This window comes from Theropithecus gelada, unplaced genomic scaffold (genome assembly GCF_003255815.1).
Source record: "Theropithecus gelada isolate Dixy unplaced genomic scaffold, Tgel_1.0 HiC_scaffold_15884, whole genome shotgun sequence".
In the NCBI taxonomy this organism is placed as follows: domain Eukaryota; kingdom Metazoa; phylum Chordata; class Mammalia; order Primates; family Cercopithecidae; genus Theropithecus; species Theropithecus gelada.
In genome coordinates this window covers 3,571,527-3,577,526 of record NW_020257641.1, presented here as the reverse complement: position 1 = coordinate 3,577,526, position 6,000 = coordinate 3,571,527, and positions in this window count along the sequence as shown.

Genomic DNA, 6,000 nt, shown 5'->3' with positions numbered 1-6,000 from the left:
CGGTGAGGAGCCCTGGGCCCTTAAGCCACACCACAGCCCGGAACGGGGCCGCCTGGCTTGGAGGAGCATCGGGGGTAGCTGGCTAAAGTGTCCTCCCCACACCCCTGGGCCTGCCACCCTCTCCAGGGCCCCGGGGTCTCACCCAAAGAGGGTCTTAGGGGGGAATTTCGGGTTTTTGTCTTCCTAACGTTTGTAGAACACTCTACCAAGTGCCAGGTGATGTTATATTTTCTTTGTATTATTGGATTTTCACAGTTCTGTAAGGAAGGTTTTCTTCTCGTGTTTTTACATGTGGGAAGACTGAGGCTTTAAAAAGTGAAGTAATTTTTCTAAGGTCAGAGCACTCTGCCATCCTCCCAGAGCTTCGGGTGGTTGTACCGTAAGTTCAGTTAAATTTGCCCTGTTGGCCCGGGCGCGATGGCTTAAGCCTGGAATCCCAGCACTTTGGGAGGCCGAGGCAGGGGGATCACCTGAGGTCGGGAGTTCAAGACCAGCCTGACCAACATGATGAAACCCCGTCTCTACTAAAAACACAAAAAATTAGGCAGGCATAGTGGCACGTGCCTGTAATCCCAGCTAGGTGGGAGGCTGAGGCAGGAGAATCTCTCAAACCCGGGAAGGGAAGGTTGCAGTGAGCCAAGATGGCGCCACTGCACTCCAGCCTGGGTGATGCAGCGAGACTCTGTCTCAAAAAAATTAATTAATTAAGTTAAATTTTTAAAAATTGCCCTGTTCAGGTGGGTGGAAGCATCTCTTCCTTTAGCCCCTGTTCCTAAAATTGCATTTTATTTGAAATGCAAGGGACCAAATGCTACCCTTCCTGAGGGGACATGACCTACCTACACAGGCCCATTTCACCAGTGCAACCCTTTTCGTGGGTAGCTCTCCATATACCTTTTATCCTCTGCTAACTTTATTCTTTCACTTTTTAATCAAAGAGGATGCATTAGAACTTCATTCCTTAAGATCCTCCTTCCTCCTCCTGACATTCACTTATATGATGGAGCAACAATTTCTTCTTGACCTAGAGGAAAAAAAAATGCAGAAAAATATTAGAACAATTTGATGCTAATTTTGTTTTTGGGGAAAAAAGTCAGCAGCATTTTTAAAAAGCGAAACTTGCAGAAGCCAATGATTTAAAGAGAAGTTTGAAAGGGGATTTTTCTTTAAGTGTGATCAGATTCACCATTCCTCTGTGCTATTTGTTTAAATTCCTGCTGAGCTTTCAGAACACAGACTCTAAGGAGACAGAAAAAGTAAACTCTCCCTCCCTTCCTTGGCCATATTTTAATGACCCTATTCATATCTGCCCCATGACATGTAGGGAAGCATTTCTCGTTGCTGGAATATTAGCCACGTTGGCTGATTACTTCATTACGGGCTTGTCTCTGTTGATTTCCTTGTGTTGTAAAGTTTGTGAAGAAGTTTAAACAAATCGATGTTTTAGAATATTTCCTTCTCTGTTTTTCTTCTCAGACCAGCTCAACTCCTGCTGGACTCCAGACACTCACATAACCTTTCTTGGCTTATTTTGGCAAGAAGATGGCTGTCGAGATGAAGACAAGAGTGTTTTTGGTTGGAGGAGAACTCTGTAGACGCCGTGCCTGAATCTCTAGATGGTCAGAAGTTTGGGCGCTGCAAAAAAACAGCAGAAGGTTTGGAGTGGAGGCAAACTGGTGTGGCCAGGGAAGCCTTCGACTGAGCGCTGGGCCACCAGGTCCTAGTCCCAGATCTAGTACTAAGTGTATGATCTTTGACCAGTCTGGTTCACTCAATCAGTACCAGGCACTGTGCTCAGTGGCTCGACACCACAGTGAGCAACACCTACAAGATCTTTCCCCTTGGGGAGCTTATGTTTCATTAATAACCACAAACAAACATAGAAGCACAAACTGGGTAAAGGAAAATCCAGCGTGATTGGAGACCTGAGCAAGCTGGGAGGTGAGCTTGGGGAGGGGAGTGGTACAGAGAAGGAGAAGGCTTTCCTGGGGGAATGAGGTTACACTGATAAGAAGGAATGAGGAATGAGGGAGGGTGGACTAGGAGAACGGGAAGTGGAGTGTACCAGTTCTTCTCCCTTTCTGCGAAACGGACCTGAATGACGAGAAAAACCAGGCCCACAAAGAAGCAGCTTCTTCATTATTTCCCAGTGTTCTAGTGACTAGAGTCATAGAAAAAATCACCCCCAAACTCAATAGAAGGAAACAATCTTTTCTTGTGTCTGCGGCTCCTGCACATCAGGATTTTGAACGAGGTATAACAGGGACAGTTTGTCTCTGCTCCACAGTGTCAGGCCTCCGCTGGAAAGCTTCAGGGCTGGGACTGGGATCCTCTGAAGACTCTGGCTCCCCTGCCTGGTGGTCTGTGCCGACTGTTGGCTGGTGGGGGGCCTCTGTTCCTTTCCATGCACCTCTCCATGTGGTCTCTTTACTCAGAATAGTTGGGGTCATTCACAGCACGGTGGTAACTAATACGCAGGGTGAGCTTAACAAGAATCAGCCAGGCAGCAGGCCTTTGGTCTTCTATGAAACTTCGGCAGTCACACCATATCACTTCAGCTGCACTGTATTCATCAGGGCAGACACAGAGATCTGCCTAGGTTAAGGGGAGGGAAAATAGACTCCATTTCTTTTCTTTTCTTTTTCTTTTTTTGAGACGGAGTCTTGCTCTGTTGCCCAAGCTGGAGTGCAGTGGCACCATCTCGGCTCACTGCAACCTCTGCCACTGGGGTCCAAGGGATTCTCCTGCCTCAGCCTCCCGAGTAGCTGGGATTACAGGCGTGCACCACCATGCCTGGCTAATTTTTGTAATTTTTAGTAGAGATGGGGTTTCACTATATTGGCCAGGCTAGTCTTGAACTCCTGACCTCAAGTGATCCACCTGTCTCGGCCTCCCAAAGTGCTGGGATTATAGGCGTGAGCCACCACACCCGGCCAGACTCCACCTCTTGATGGGGAGTGGCACGATTCTGAAAAAGCACCTGGGAGCAGAAAGGCTGCTGTGGCTATTTTTGGAAAACACAGTCTGCTACATATGGCTAACTGGAGACCCGTGGAAGACTATATAGGCTCTGAGATAGGTGTACTGCTTCGTGGTTTGGCTACAAAGCCTGTGTCTTCATTCACTCAGGCTGCTATAACCCTAGACTAGGTAAGTTATAAATGACAGAAATTTGGCTGGGCACGGTGGCTCACACCTGTAATCCCAGCACTTTGGGAGGCCGAGATGGGAGGATCACGAGGTCAGGAGATCAAGACCATCCTGGCTAACACGGTGAAACCCCATATCTACTAAAAATACAAAAAATTAGCTGGGCGTGGTGGCGGGTGCCACCTGTAGCTCATGCCTGTAGTCCCAGCTACTTGGGAGGCTGAGGCAGGAGAATGGCGTGAACCTGGGAGGCAGAGCTTGCAGTGAGCCAAGATCGCGCCACTGCACTCCAGTCTGGGTGACAGAGCAAGACTCCATCTCAAAATAATAATAATAATAAATGACAGAAATTTACTACTCACAGTTCTAGAGTCTGGAAAGTCCAAGATCAAGGTGCCAGCAGATTAAGTGTCTGGTGAGGGATTGCCCTGCTTCACAGATAGCACCTTCTTGTGAGTCGTCACGTGGCAGAAGGGGTGAACAAGCACCTTCTTTTGTGAGGATACTAATCCCATACATGAAGGCACTGTCCTCATGAGCTAATCACCTCCTAAAGGCCCCGCCTCTTAATACCATTGCATTGGGGATTGTTTCAATGTATGAATTCCCTGGACATGCCCCCAAGTCCATGGGGACGTGAACATTCAGACTATTGCAGCCTCATAGCAAGCACTTAGGAGCACTAGAAAGAATCAAGAGACCCAATCCCTACCCTTAAGGAATCTACACTCTCAAGAGATACAGAGATTTGGCCATGATTAAAGGACATGAAATGGTGCACTAAGTGAGGAGTGGGCTGGGTGGCCAGTTCCCACCTGGACAGGGTGGACTAAACAGCCACTCAGTGGCCAGAGAGGAGTGGCAGGGAGGGTGTCCATACAACAAAGAAGGACCAGTCCCCAGCGTGGATCCTGTCCTGCTGTCCTTTCAGGGCTCCTGAGATGGCCCTCAGCCTCACCCTCCACTCCACCTCCCACAGACTGCAGAGTCTGGAGCCACTAGTCTCAGGCTATGTCTGTTATCACAGTGCAAGTACATCTGGGAAGGGCAACCCAGAACCTTTCGGGTGATGCTACTTACCACTGTGAGGAAATTTACCAGACCTTTTCCAAAGAGTGGGCTTCTAAAGGAGTAAGAAAAATGATGATGCCACCTGCAGGGGCACTACTACAGGGACAGTTACACAAAGGGAGGATGCCAGGAAGGCCAAACACCAACAAGCATTTCTCATTTGCAACCTGAATTTTCAACCCTTTCACAGACAACTTTGTGGAGTAAAGCAATGTAGAGATACACACAAGAAGTTGTACAAACTTGGAAGATGTTAGGGACCCCCTCCCCTACCCCACCACAGAAGCAACTGGCAAAACCTCTTTCCTCTTCAGGATTGCCCTAGAGGACACAGCTGGGAGACAGTCAAGTGCAGATGTGCCAGAACTCTTTGGCTAATGAACTCATGCGTGCATCCATGCATTCATTCATTTCACTTAACCATCTGTGTTGAGCTCCTACTATGTGCTTTGCACTTTAGAAATAAAAAGATCAGCCGGGCACAGGAGCTCATGCCTGTAATCCCAGCACTTTGGGAGGCTGAGGCAGGAGAACTGCTTGAACTAGGACCCGGGAGACAGAGGTTGCGGTGAGCCGAGATCGCACCATTGCACTCCAGCCTGGGCAACGAGAGTGAAACTCTGTCTCAAAAAAATTAAATAAATAAATACATAAATGAATAAGCTATGGTGTCCTCTACCCTGTAATCCCCTGACTGGGTAATACTCCTACAGGCCCCTCTGTCAGTCCAGAGTGAAGGGCCATGAGGGGAGATTAGAAGTGGGAGGGACTAGGGAAGTGAGCCAGAAGACACTGCTGCAGGTGTCCTGGGGAAGGGAGGCAGCAAAATCAGCAGGGCTCAGAGATCCAGATCCCAAGAACTGTTCTCAAGATATAATGGGTTTCTTAACAAAACTGAAGAAGATAGCCTCCTCTCACAGCCACTAATGATTCTAAGAAATATCAACAGTCCTCACTACCACATGATAATGACAGATACTATTTCAAGACAATTTAAAAAGGAATAATTCAAAACATCTACTGAAAACATGATGGAATAGTTATAAGGTACTAGACTGGCCACCACATGGATCTAAGGATAGCCACTCCCTGCCCATTTGCGATGTATCAAATTGCATGTAAGTGAGTCACCTCTCTTAGGAGGGAGCAATGAAGAGGCAGCGTGGGAGATGGTCCGTTTCGAATACTCCCACTTGGGTTCCATCCTCTCCATTCGTCTCCAGCAGAAGGAAGATAATATGGAAGTCACTGGAGGACTTCATTAAAGCCATTTAAATCCAAACCTCCCCCAAATTTATATAGATAATTTTTCTCCTTCAGCACCTCCTCTGTTATTCATTATCTTATCAGCATTTCAACTTGTCTTTAAATGTTCAGTGTCAGAGCTTTGCTTTGTGTCTGTGTTACTTGGTGAGCTTTGTTCTGCTAGGAATCAAATGGGGAGAGGCAAGTTCTCACTGTCTTTTGAATAAGGTGAAGAAGGAGAGAGAGAGCTGGAAGAGTCCCAGATAGCAAAGCAGAGGCAGAACATTGGTTCAGAAAGGCAGAAGTTGGTCTGCAGCTAAGGCTAGTCCACATGAGTGTATTGGATAGCAAGTGTTCTCCCTTAAAATTAATGTACAAATCAAAGGTTTTTATATTAATAAGTAAAACCAATTAGAAGATAAAATAGAAGATCCCAATTATGATAGCAAAGAGAATGAAAGTGTAAACTAACTAGACTTGTTAAAAAGAAGTCCAAAACCTATATGAGAAAAATGATAACCCATTACTGAAACA